The sequence below is a fragment of the Schistocerca piceifrons genome, chromosome 3, assembly GCF_021461385.2.
Source record: "Schistocerca piceifrons isolate TAMUIC-IGC-003096 chromosome 3, iqSchPice1.1, whole genome shotgun sequence".
In the NCBI taxonomy this organism is placed as follows: domain Eukaryota; kingdom Metazoa; phylum Arthropoda; class Insecta; order Orthoptera; family Acrididae; genus Schistocerca; species Schistocerca piceifrons.
Genome location: NC_060140.1, coordinates 849852147 through 849864619, shown reverse-complemented (window position 1 = coordinate 849864619; position 12473 = coordinate 849852147). Strand labels below are relative to the sequence as shown.

At 36.8% G+C, this 12473-nt stretch overlaps 1 protein-coding gene across 1 annotated transcript in view; it reads right to left on the bottom strand.

The window, feature by feature from the left end:
* The window catches only part of LOC124789117, a 209455-nt gene that overhangs the window by 22374 nt on the left and 174608 nt on the right, over positions 1-12473 (bottom strand). The window lies entirely within an intron of this gene.

Below are 12473 nucleotides of genomic sequence, written 5' to 3'. Positions count from 1 at the left end.
CTCTGGGCTACCTGTCAGAATTTTATTGTATTGTATTAATGTTAAAACATTTTTGGAGCTTCATATTGCTTCTTTTCTGTGCCACAGATGACTCTTTAGAGATGACTGATGAATGACTTTTCTTCCTTTACTCCAATGTTACAGTTGTCAGTAGAACTATTTTTATGAATGTGTGATGGGTTACTGATGGCAAATTTCATTACTTATTGTGAAGATGTGGTTTGTCAAAGTTATTAGTTACAAGATAGCTGTTGGTAAACACCATATTTTATCCTCATGGCCACTTCAATGAAGTAAATGCTTTCCTTTTAATTCGTGACTCACTCTTGAGTATTGTGTTATAATGCATTACTGATCTGTAGGAAAAGTACGTCACTACATATTTGTCGTCCATCTGTAAATAATAATGCAAAGAACAGATTTCTGAAATGAGCCATTTAAAGAGATTTTATATTTCTTATTTTCATCAGTAAGTATATCCTAAAATATGAAACATTCCACTTTAGTCCATAACTTGTCCTCACACACTACCTTCATTGTTGGCACTATTTATGTGGTTGTAAAGAGCTTCAATACAATGTTTTACCTTTTCAAAATTGATGGAAAGTCAATTATAATTCTATAATTCTTCAAAACAAACATTACAGTCAGTTTCTTCTGTTGCTTTCTCTATAGCAAGTTTAATTATAGCATCTGTGCCATCCACAAAAGGTTCTTACTCTGCTTAATGAATGTAAAGTGTGTGGTCATTCATACAGGTAAGGAAGAGGAGTAAACCTGATGTTGAACCCTACAGAATTCCAGTTAGGATCTCTTCCCAGCCAGTAAACCTCTTACTACTTGCAGCATGGTGCATATCTTTTAGTTAAGTCTACGAATGTGTGCCTTAAAATTTAATATACAAGCTTTTTTGGAAAAAAAATAAAACAAATAAATAAAAATAAAACAAATAAATAAAAATAAAAAAAATTAAAATTGAAGGAACTTACTGTAACAACTAAAATAGCATCAGATGGCACTAAATTAAATGCAGACATGAAAAGGGCACATGGGGGCAAGGTAAGTAAGGGTAATACTACTTATATTGTTAGCAAACAGCAGTATATCAACAACATATTGTAGTTCTTTTTGAAAAACAACATTACTGAAATTGCTTGGGATCCAACAGGAACGGTACAAGCAAAGCTAATCTGCTAAACAAGTTATTGAATAGGACCTCTTTATTATTGACTGAAGAGCAAAAGTTATGATGTTCTGCATGAATGTGATGGCCACACAGCATACTAGCCAATTAAAAATTAACAACAAAGAGCACAGTATTAGGATAAGCTCTATGAACAGCCATCTGTGTAAAATAATGAAAATGCTTGGTAAGGTATTAAAACAGTTTTATGTCTTTGGGATAGTTTTTCAATTAGTAATTATTCTGCATTGATTAATGAGACTGAAGATAGCCTTTTGCCAACATTTCCTGCCTTATATCATTGACATTAAAAACCTATATGCAAATGTACCTGTTGACGTGGCCGTTGGGATGTTCAGAACCATCAAGCACAGGAGATTATATTGACAACAAAGTGTTGAATTTATTGAACTTTTCCAGCTTGTTCTTAAATATAACTGCTCCTTCACACCCCGTCGATAAAATCTTGTACTACAAGTGCTCTGCGGACAATACACTGCTTCTGATAAACGGACGTGAAAGAAAGGTAATGGAAATCATAAATAAACTAATGATTTTATGATCAAATTGAATTCACTGTCAAACAAGAAAAAATGTGTAACTGCAATTTCTCGATCTAAATATCATGAAGAAAGATGGCCTTCATAGTGAACAAGAAGCCAATAGCAACAGATATTTTGATACAATATAACTCTTGCCATCCAAATGGCCAAAATACTTTCCAACCTTAGCTGTTAATTAGGTAGAGCTTTTAAAGTCCTGATTAAAGGCCTATTATAAGACAGCTAATGGATGACATGAAAATTTAATGGAAAAATTAGTATGTAAGAAACAGTGGATGGACGTAAGTTGGAATGCCACTCAGAATGGTATCACATTGTGGATGAAACCCACATAAGATTTGGGCAGCGCATGTAGATTGCATTTTGCTGACACACACTGTTCGAATTCTAAACTATTTGCATTCCAAAAAAGCACTTTGTATGTTGCTGCTACATGTTCACCTGTTTCATCTGCAACTTCTATCTTTGTTGTCCAACTGCTCTTACTATAAATAATTTTCTCATGATAAATTTCAATGATAGTGATGTTTTTAAAGTCATGGAAGAAAAAAATCAATTAGTCTTTTTTGGAGGAACAGGCTAATTTATAATAAGCATCTGTTCTGTATAAGGAGAGAGAGAATACGGCTGAAAGAAAAAGCACGCTCTTCCACTTTCATGTGTTGTGTTGTTGGCATTTTCAGTCCTAAGACTAGCTTGATGCAGCCCAACATGTTACTCTATCCTGTGCAAACCTCTTCACCTCCAAATAACTACTGCAGCCTCCATCCATTTGAAACTGCAACAATACCTCCCAATACTAAATTCAAGATTCCCTGATGTCTCCGAGTGTGTTCTATCAATCAATCCCTTCTTTTAGTTACATTGTGCCACAATTTTTTTCTCCCCAGTTCTACTCAGTAACTCCTCATGTGATCTACCCATTGGATAGATCACATGAGGAGTTACTTCAGTGTTGTTCTGAAGCACCACACTTCAAAAGCTTCTCATTTCATTTCAAAAGCTTCTGTTCTCTCTTTGTCTGGTATGATTATCATCCACATTTCACTTCTGTATAAGGCAACACTCCAGACAAATACCTTGAGAAAAAAAATGGCTCTGAGCACTATGGGACTCAACTGCTGAGGTCATTAGTCCCCTAGAACTTAGAACCAGTTAAACCTAACTAACCTAAGGACATCACAAACATCCATGCCCGAGGCAGGATTCGAACCTGCGACCGTAGCGGTCTTGCGGTTCCAGACTGCAGCGCCTTTAACCGCACGGCCACTTCGGCTGGCTGATGTTAACAAATTTGTGTTTTTGTGAGATGCTTTTCTTACCATTGCCAGTCAACATTTTATACCCTCTCTATTTTTGCCATCATCAGTTATTTTATTGCCTACACATAAAAATTCACAAACAACTTTTAGTATCTCTTTTCCTAATCTAATTACCTCATCATTGCCCAATTTAATTGAACTACATTCTATTATACTTATTTTGCTTTTGTTGATGTTCATCTTGTATCCCGCTACAAGACACAGTCCACTCCATTCTAACTGCTCTTCCAAGTCCTTTGCTGTGTCTGACAGAATTACAATATCTTTGGCAAACCTCAAAGTTTTAATTTCTTCTCCCTGAACTCTAATTCCTACTCCAAATTTTTCTTTACTGTTGATCATTGTACAGATTGAATAAATCATGGATAGGCTAAAACCCTATCTCATTCCCTTCTCAAGGAACATTTGCCTTTCCTACCCTTTGTCTCTTTTACCTGTTGTCTGGTTTCTGTATCATCAAAAGCTTTCATCAAGTCTACAAATGCTATGAACATAGATTTGTCTTTTCTTCACCCATCTTCATAGAGAAGTTGCAGTGCCAGCACTGTCTCGCATACACCTACATTTTTCAGAACCCAAACTGATCTTTTCCAAGGTCAGGCAGACCGTGACAACGATGGTGGTGTGAGCTGACACACTGTCACTGTGCAGTTCCCATGAAGTCTGTGGAACTCCTTTTGGACACAGGTGCCCTTGTGATTGCATCTCTGTGGCACTTCCTTTAAAATTGAATGTTGAAGGTCTGGCCAGAATGTAAGAACTCATGATGCACCATCCCCTTTTTGGGTGTGGGGGACATTGATTTCATCCCAGACTCACTGCTCACTCAGGTGATGTTTCTTCATGTGCGGTGACATCATCATTTGCCATTCACACTATGCCTTTGTGATTCCAAATTGTATTGAAAGACCCATGGCTCATCCCCCATCGACCATGTTGTCCAGGAAATTGGCATCATCATCTCGGAGCTGCTCAAGTTCTTCACACATTTCCATTCGGTGCTGCTTTTGTGTGTGTGTCAAAACTCTGGGCACAAGTTTTGCTCAAATCTTCTGCATGGCCAAGCCTTCCAATACAATCTCTAACAACCATTTTTGGCAAGTCCAATAATACCAACGTCAAGCGAACATCCATTTGACAGTCTGAATTCAGTAACTGGCATACACGTGTCGCACTGTCATCTGTTCACAACATTTACGGCGTCCTGCATGGGCTGTAAAGGATCTGGGAGATGTGTTATTTTCTACCGGATTTGTCGATACCAAATCTAATGAGGGAAGTTGTAAATGTTTTCTTCTATTTTTGTCAGAATAATAGTTTGTGAATTGGAATTTGCCTTATTTTATGCTAATTTACTTATATTTTTGAGAGTGACAGCATATTGATTAATATTAGTAGAGGTGACGAAGAATATCAAAGAGACTGGTTACAAGTGGAAGCTTGTGTGTTGTGTAAAATGTCTTTGACACTGGATTTGTCTTTGACCGTAGTCAGTCGGCAGTGAATTCTTGGTGTGTGTTGACGGTGGAACAATGTGCAGGTCGCCGTCATAATAATTTGCTAGTGAACAGGAAAAATGAATTATGTTACTACTTTTTTTATATAAACTTTAAGAAGAAACCAAATTTGAAGAAATGGTATTTGAAGCACCAAAAATGAGGCAAACGCATTGAACCAGGTCATTTCTGCAGCCGACAAAACTGCATTGTGGAATCATACTTCCACTAGACGACTGAAGCCAAGACAAATATCATCTTGTAAACATTTTACGGAAAAGGTACTGTCACGAAATATGCTAAATACAGTATATAAAAATAGTGAGCATATTTCAGGGCCTTGTCCATGAACTCCTCTAAACATCTTGTGCCACCCGTTTGACTGCAGTCTGGAAAGGAAATCATTCACCAAGGCTTCCATAAGTATTCCAAAAGCCTCCAATGGTGTCTTGTTAAGCTTCACACAGAACTTTAGCACACAGTGTTGCTTTAAAGTTTTCTACATCACAAGTTCAATGGAACTATTACATAGAGGTCCACAAAGAAGCTATCTTAACCTTCCAAGAGCATGGACGCAATTGAGCAACCTACCACTGGAAAGCTAAGTCTACCCCCCCCCCCCCCTCCTCCCTCCGGTCCAACAGCTCTGTGACAAAGTTGCATCACAAAAGAAAAGTGTGACACACAGCTTTCCAGACACACCCTTTACATTGGTCAGACTGCTAGATTCTTCAAGTTAAGGTACAAAGAGCACAGGGACAGGTCTCAGTTTAATAAATCAAAAAGTCAGTGACAGGCATGTGTAGCCATGACACCAGCCACTCTTTGTTGTAAACTGAATACAACACACAATTCTGCACATACAGAATAAGGATAGAAATTTGCAACTGCTGGAACTGTTTGAAACTATGATATATAGTGAAACAAAAAGAAAATACATTAAATTAGCACATTACAGGCGTCACACACACAACCTCTTTTTAAAAACTATGTAGAGACATTTAATATCAGTCTTTGGTTAACTCGTTGAATATTGTTGACATTCTGTTTGTGATAAGATTCGAACTCCCAAGCATCTCCTTAGGGCTGTGCATTATCTTTGATCACTATTGTCTCTCTGATTTCTTGTTTATGTACACAAAGTGCTCAGTAGTACTACTTGGGTGTCTGTAATCTGGATATGTCTTTTCTGGAAGAATACAGACAGCCCATGCAATTAGCTGATGCTGTGATGCTGCTGATACTCAGAAAAACACACATCAATTCATTTTAGTTTTTTTTTTTTTATCAATTGGATGAATGACTATGTAACAAATTTGAAGACAACATGGTTTTAAATAAAATAACCAAAAAAATTGAAAATTCGTTATCACCTTTATAGATTCTTGTGTAATGATTCTGATGACGAAGGTTTTTCTCCTCCAAAAAGTGTCAATATTAGTGCTTTTGCATTATGAAAAGTGGTTGAGAATACATTTTAACATTGTATAAATTGCAGTTTAGATCTAGCAGCTCTTCTGCAAAGTGTACTTTTGTATACTAAATATACAGTTAGTAGCAATAAAAAGTTTTACTACTGAGTTTCTTACTTAAAAATTTAGAGAATTATGTCATTAACAAATCTGGATAATGCTTGTTAACACATTTCCCGTAGCCCTCGTTATAAAGAGAGATAAATTAGATATTCTAGTATATAAAGAAAAATTCCCTCTGCTACTGAGTCATTTTATTTGTCACTAATGACTCAGAATTCTGTTTGAAATTCCGAGAAAAGTCACATCAACTTCTATTTACGATAACTTTCACTACCAATTTATTAATTTTACAAAATAATAATTGCGCTATTTCTAGTAGTTTAAATTATTGTAGAATGTCATTTTCAATATTATATTCCTTTAATATTTGACTATTTTCTCTGCTGAACTTAGAAGATGACAACTAACCTGCAGCTTCCAAGTTACAATTCACAGTAATTATTCTGTTTCATGGTTACTATATGTTGTACACTGACCAGTTATGCCGCCTCTCATTTTGAAACATTTCACGCATTTGTAACTTTAACGAGCATTATTAGTTTCTAACATGATGTGCATTTTTCAGGTCTTTCGAATACATTCTTTCCTTTTCCTCCTCCTCCTCCTTCTACAAATAGCTACTTTCAAAAACTGATTTACATTTACTTAGAAATACAATGAATTCCACTGTGGTATCTAGTTTATTATAAACCTCATTCGAATTCCACAAACTGTATTGTTCTTAAAGTATTTTATTTTAGTTTTAGAAATATGCCTCACTGTTTTGCACTGAGATCTGTCAGAGTTTATACATTGCTGCACTATCCATTCTCAAAAACTGCCATCTTAAACTTCCTCATTGTGAGCACCATCTATGAAAACATCATCACAGTCCTACTACCCTGCTGTACAAAAGTTGCAATACTGACTACTCGAATCAGACTGCAGCAGTTTAATATTTTAAGCACTTACTTTCTGCTATAATCTTTAAGCAAACCACGAAAAACAGTACTTGTTTCTTCTTCAAAGACAGGCAACACAATGATCGATTATTATCTTGTGTACATAACAAAGTTTATACAGTGGTGAATTTCAATTACCACTGATCATTTTATGAAGACAATCATACGTAGGAGATAATCTGCTACCTTTCATGTATGTGATCAGTTTAATGTAAGCAGCATCCATCTACACGCAGCAACAGCAATTAAAAAAAAAGTAATAATAATAATAATAATAATAATAATAATAATAATAATAATAATAATAGGAACAATAATTAGCAATGGACTACCATATTGATTCAAGTCCTGAAATAATTATAGCATATACTAACTAGCAACACTTCAGCAGGTTTGAAGCTAGAAAGCATATAATGTAATCTGGAGGTAAAATGTTCTGAACAACTTATTAATCAGGAAACATATAGACATGCTCCAGCAAGGTATCTACTTAATGGATTGGAACAATATAAAATTCCACTAATTAATCTATTACATTATATTTCATTAATGTGCCTCTCTAAACACTACCTTAAAAAAGAAACTTTGGGGTTACTGTGTTAACAGCCAGCTTTTTACAGACAGGTCAACACCAACTATTGCAGCTCCTCATACTGTAATACTCAATTATAATAATACTCAATTATAATCTGCATACGGTGCAACTAGTTTCTTAGTTAATTTTAAACTTGTCGTTGTTATTCCAAAACTAACTGCAAGTATGACAGGATAGGAAGCATACCTATAACTGTACCTAAACTTCGATCAGTCTCCAGAAATATAATAAAATAGTTACTTTAAAACTGAACTAAATCTCTTAATTTTATTGTTTTGTATTTGGTGAATTTCAGATTTATGGGTAAACTTTATTCTTAAATTTGTGCGATTTCCTTGCTAAAAGTAAGAGTGTTTTTAAAGCTGACAAAATTTTCTAATTTCCATGCCAAGGTAAATACAAGGTATTGGTGAAAGCAGTGATTTACAAACATCACAATGATGAAGGTACAAACCTTTTTAATGCCCTGTTATGCAAGGAAAAATGGATAGATATTTATGAATCAATAATGTACACAACAGCAATAATATTACAAGTAATTACTGCATTACTTCAGGAACAAGCGTAGGTACTTCACGCACAAGCATTTTTTACAAGAATTTCTGCCATTTGACTGTAAATTACTATTCATTTAGTTCACACAATTATTATTTTGACTTTATAACCGTTCTCAAGTATAAATTAATAAAACCTACAGATTATACAGTGCACGGCATAACACGAGGAACAAAACATTGTTATATATGTGAGAACATTACTTTCACACGTCATTGTCAAAACATATCTCATCCCATAAACCTGTTGCCATATTGTTACTAATTTCTTAAATCATTTAATAATTTTCTTACAATTTTAGCAGGTTGCACATTGTACTACTTGTAAAATGAACATACTGGTATGCCATTTTAAGAATTCTATATATAACAAAGTACTTATGCTTCGGATCACTATCCCAAGACCATGAATTAGAAGGCTCAAATAACAAATGGGAATAATTCCATTGAGGTATTTTAGCTCTCCTTGTCAAGTACGAAAAATTTAAAACTACTAGCTAGATTAGTCAAGTTTTGACAGAATATCCATGACCTCTATATACTGTACATGTTATCTGGGCTGCACATTGTCAAAGAAAGATATACCAGTGTTCAGCAAAGTTTCAAATTAGACCTCGCAAATCTTAGGAAACAAATCCACAATGAAGCAATAGCATCAGCAAACTTTAAAAGCCATGCCTCTTGGAACCTCATTACCAATACCGTGAAACCGGTTCGAATGCAGAGGAGAAACCAATAAACACTACACATGAAGACCAACTGATACAGGATGAAAAACTATAAAATTCTTAACAAACATTTCCTCTTTCCAACTGCACCACAATTCCAGACATAGATATACTCCACATTCCAGTACACTGTTGCACAACACATACGGGCTTTAAATTTGGCGTAGTAAATGAACAACAGATAAGCAACATAATTCTGTAGCTAAAAAACAAACACTTGAGGGGTTGGGACGATCTTTTCAGCACAATAATGAAAAAATATAGAAATGTTGTGGTTAAATCAATTTCATATCTCATCAACTGTAACCCTGAAGAGGACATGTTTCCTAATATACTGAAAAGAAGCATTGTCAGATCAGTACATAGAAAAGGATCAAAGGAGGAAGCATCAAACTAATGACCAATATTGAATCAGTAATCCTGGCAAAGCATACCATGATTGTCAATAAAAACAATCTCCTTGCAGAAACCCAACACGGATTTCAAAAAGATCACAATACCACAACAGCTTTTGAAGAATTTTTGCACCTAGTCCGTAGCTATCTAGATGAAGTGAAGCTTACTGTAGGTACATTTTTAGACCTAATAAGAGCTTCCGAACTTGATCAACCACACACTTCCCTTGCAGAAACTGAAGACATGGAGTATGATGCACAAGTCTGTTGAACCCGTATCTACTTATCTATAAAACCACAATCAATGCACAAATATAAATCATCAAAATAGGGTGAGATAAATCAACATTCAGACTATAATAATAATTTTGTGTGGTTCAATGGCCCAGTGCAGATCTTTCACTTGGATGTCGCATCGGAGACTTTGGTGTCCCTAACCTACCCCAGTTATGCAACTGGGAAGAGGTGGCCTACAGTTTAATAGGGAAGACAAACCAAGTGTCATTTCTGCTGACTCCTCATTACGTTGAGAGGTGAGGGCTACATTAAAGCAAAGACTGAAAAATCCATGATCTGACAGATTCGATATCATGACCTTTCAGTTTCCAGGCACATACTTTACAGCTAAACCAAAAGGCAGTCTATGACAAATACAAGAGTCATTGCAAAAATTGTGGTAACTATTTTTTGTCTCAAAAATGGTAACAAATTACAAAATTCTGAATATGCAAATGGAAGGCTAGTTCATATGTAAACATTATGGTTGGGGACAGGGATTAACACACAAACTGCCATGAAGGTATAACATGCGAAAAAAGACAAAAAGAAGTTTGTCATTGCAAACATGTTTTACCATAAATTGCCACAGTATGCAATAGTATATTACAAACAGGAGTCTCCCCAAGAATCCACAGTAACGTGACATGATGCTAGATGACAGTCCTTTCCAGGAGAATGGAGCATGATGAGAGACCATAGCGTGAGTCAAGCAGCCCTTCAGGACACATGTTACCTGACTTGAACACTGGTCTTACATGAGGTTCACCATGGAAGGATGATGGGGGTGGTGGTGGTGGTTTGTGGGGCACTCAACATCGTAGTCATCAGCACCTGTACAAGTTCCAATCTTTCCATTTCCAGTCTCACCACTACCCGAATGATGATGAGGACAACACAAAAACCCAGTCCCCGAGTGGAGAAAATCACCCAACCGGCCGCCATGGAAGGAATGCACAATAATACCATGAGGAGGTTGTAGAAGTGGTAGGAAATGCTGCTCTATTGTACTGAATGGCTGCTCAGCAGATGCATTTAGGCAAGGCACAACTGCACGACCACATGCACTGATCCAGGCGGCCAGTCAGTGTGCGTACCGACAGACCTGCTACGCAGACTGCCCAATGCTTGGAGAATGATAGACGAGGGATGCTGCAGAAATTACAGTGTCATACTACTATTTAGAAGACATCAATCTACAGGATCTTACACAATGAGCTACACATGCATAAAGCTGCTGCAGAGTGTGTGTGTCTCGAGCAGTAAGTGAAGTGGGAAATTTCTTGTGTGTGTCTAGTGCATTACAAGGAGGAGAGAGAGAGAGAATATGCTTGGGAGAATCATCACCATAGATGAATTTTGGGCCAGGGCCTATGAGCCATAACTGAAATGTCAGTATGTGGAATGGTGTCAGCCAGGTTCACATTCAGGCAGAAATTTTGTCACAATCCCCCTCCTGTCAAGGTAATAGTCATCAAAGCCTGTGACATTAGTTGATTTGTACCATTTTGTCCAACATGGACAAACTGTTAACATACTGTACAACTATGGTAGTTTCCTGAAAACACCTACAACAGGCTATTCAGGAAAAACGTCCTGAAAGTCTACAAGATGTGAAAGCCCACATGGCAGCGCGAGTTGTGTGTGTGTGTGTGTGTGTGTGTGTGTGTGTGTGTGTGTGTGTGTGTGTGTGTGTGTCTCATTGACTCCAAAAGTTTGCACATTTCCTCAACTTTTGTGCGTGTTTTCTCCTGTCACTGCGACTGGTTTGATGCATTTCTCCATGCTACTCCGTCCTATGCAAACTAATCCAGCTCCGAAAACTACTACAACCTACATCTTTCTGAATCTGCTTAGTGTATTCATCTCTTGGTCTCCTTTTACAACTTTTATCTCCCACACTTCCCTCCAATACTAAACTGGTGATCCCTTGATGTCTCAGAATGCGTTATTTCAACCAACCCCCCTTTTGGTCAAAATTTGCCGCAAATTTCTTGTCTCCCCAATTCTATTCAGTACCTTTCCATTAGTTAAGTGATCTGCTCATCTAATCTTCACCATTATTCGGTGGCACCACATTTCGAAAGATTCTGTTCTTTTTCTGTGTGGTCTATCATCCACGTATCACTTCTGTACAAGGCTACACTCCAGACAAATACCTTCAGGAAAGACTTCCTTACACTTGAACCTGAATTTGAAGTTAAGAAATTTCTCTTTTCAACAATGCTTTTCTTTCCATTGGCAATCTACATTCTATACTTCAGCCATTGTCGGTTACTTTGCTTCCCAAATAGCAAAACTTATCTACTAATGTAAATGTCTCGTTTCCTAATCTGATTCCCCGAGTATCACCTGATTTACTTTAACTACATTCCCTCATCCCCGTTTGGCTTTGTAACTGCTGTCTGGTTTGTGCACAAGTTGTAAATAGCCCTTCACTCCCTGTATTTTACTCCTGCTACCATCAGAATTTAAAACAGAATATTACAGTCAGCATTTGCGAAAGCCTTCGCCAAGTCTACAAATGTTATAAATGCAGGTTGGCCTTTCTTTAACCTATCTTCTAAGGTAAGTGGTAGGGTTAGTATTTCCTCCCATTTCTACATTTCTCTGGAATGCAAACTGATCTTCCCCTTCCACCTTCCTTCCTTACAACCTCGCATCTGCTCTATACCTCCTCTACATCACCTTTACCTCCTTCAGTCCTCCTCCCCTCCAACTCCCATACATAATGTTATACCATCTTTTGTTTACTACCTCCCATTTGCCTTCTACCCCTACAAACCACCCCCCCCCCCCCCCATCTTCCATCTACCTATCTACTATACAGTTGAGTTTTATGTAGTATATTACAGGTGATGTCTTTTTTGGAAATATGTAGGAAG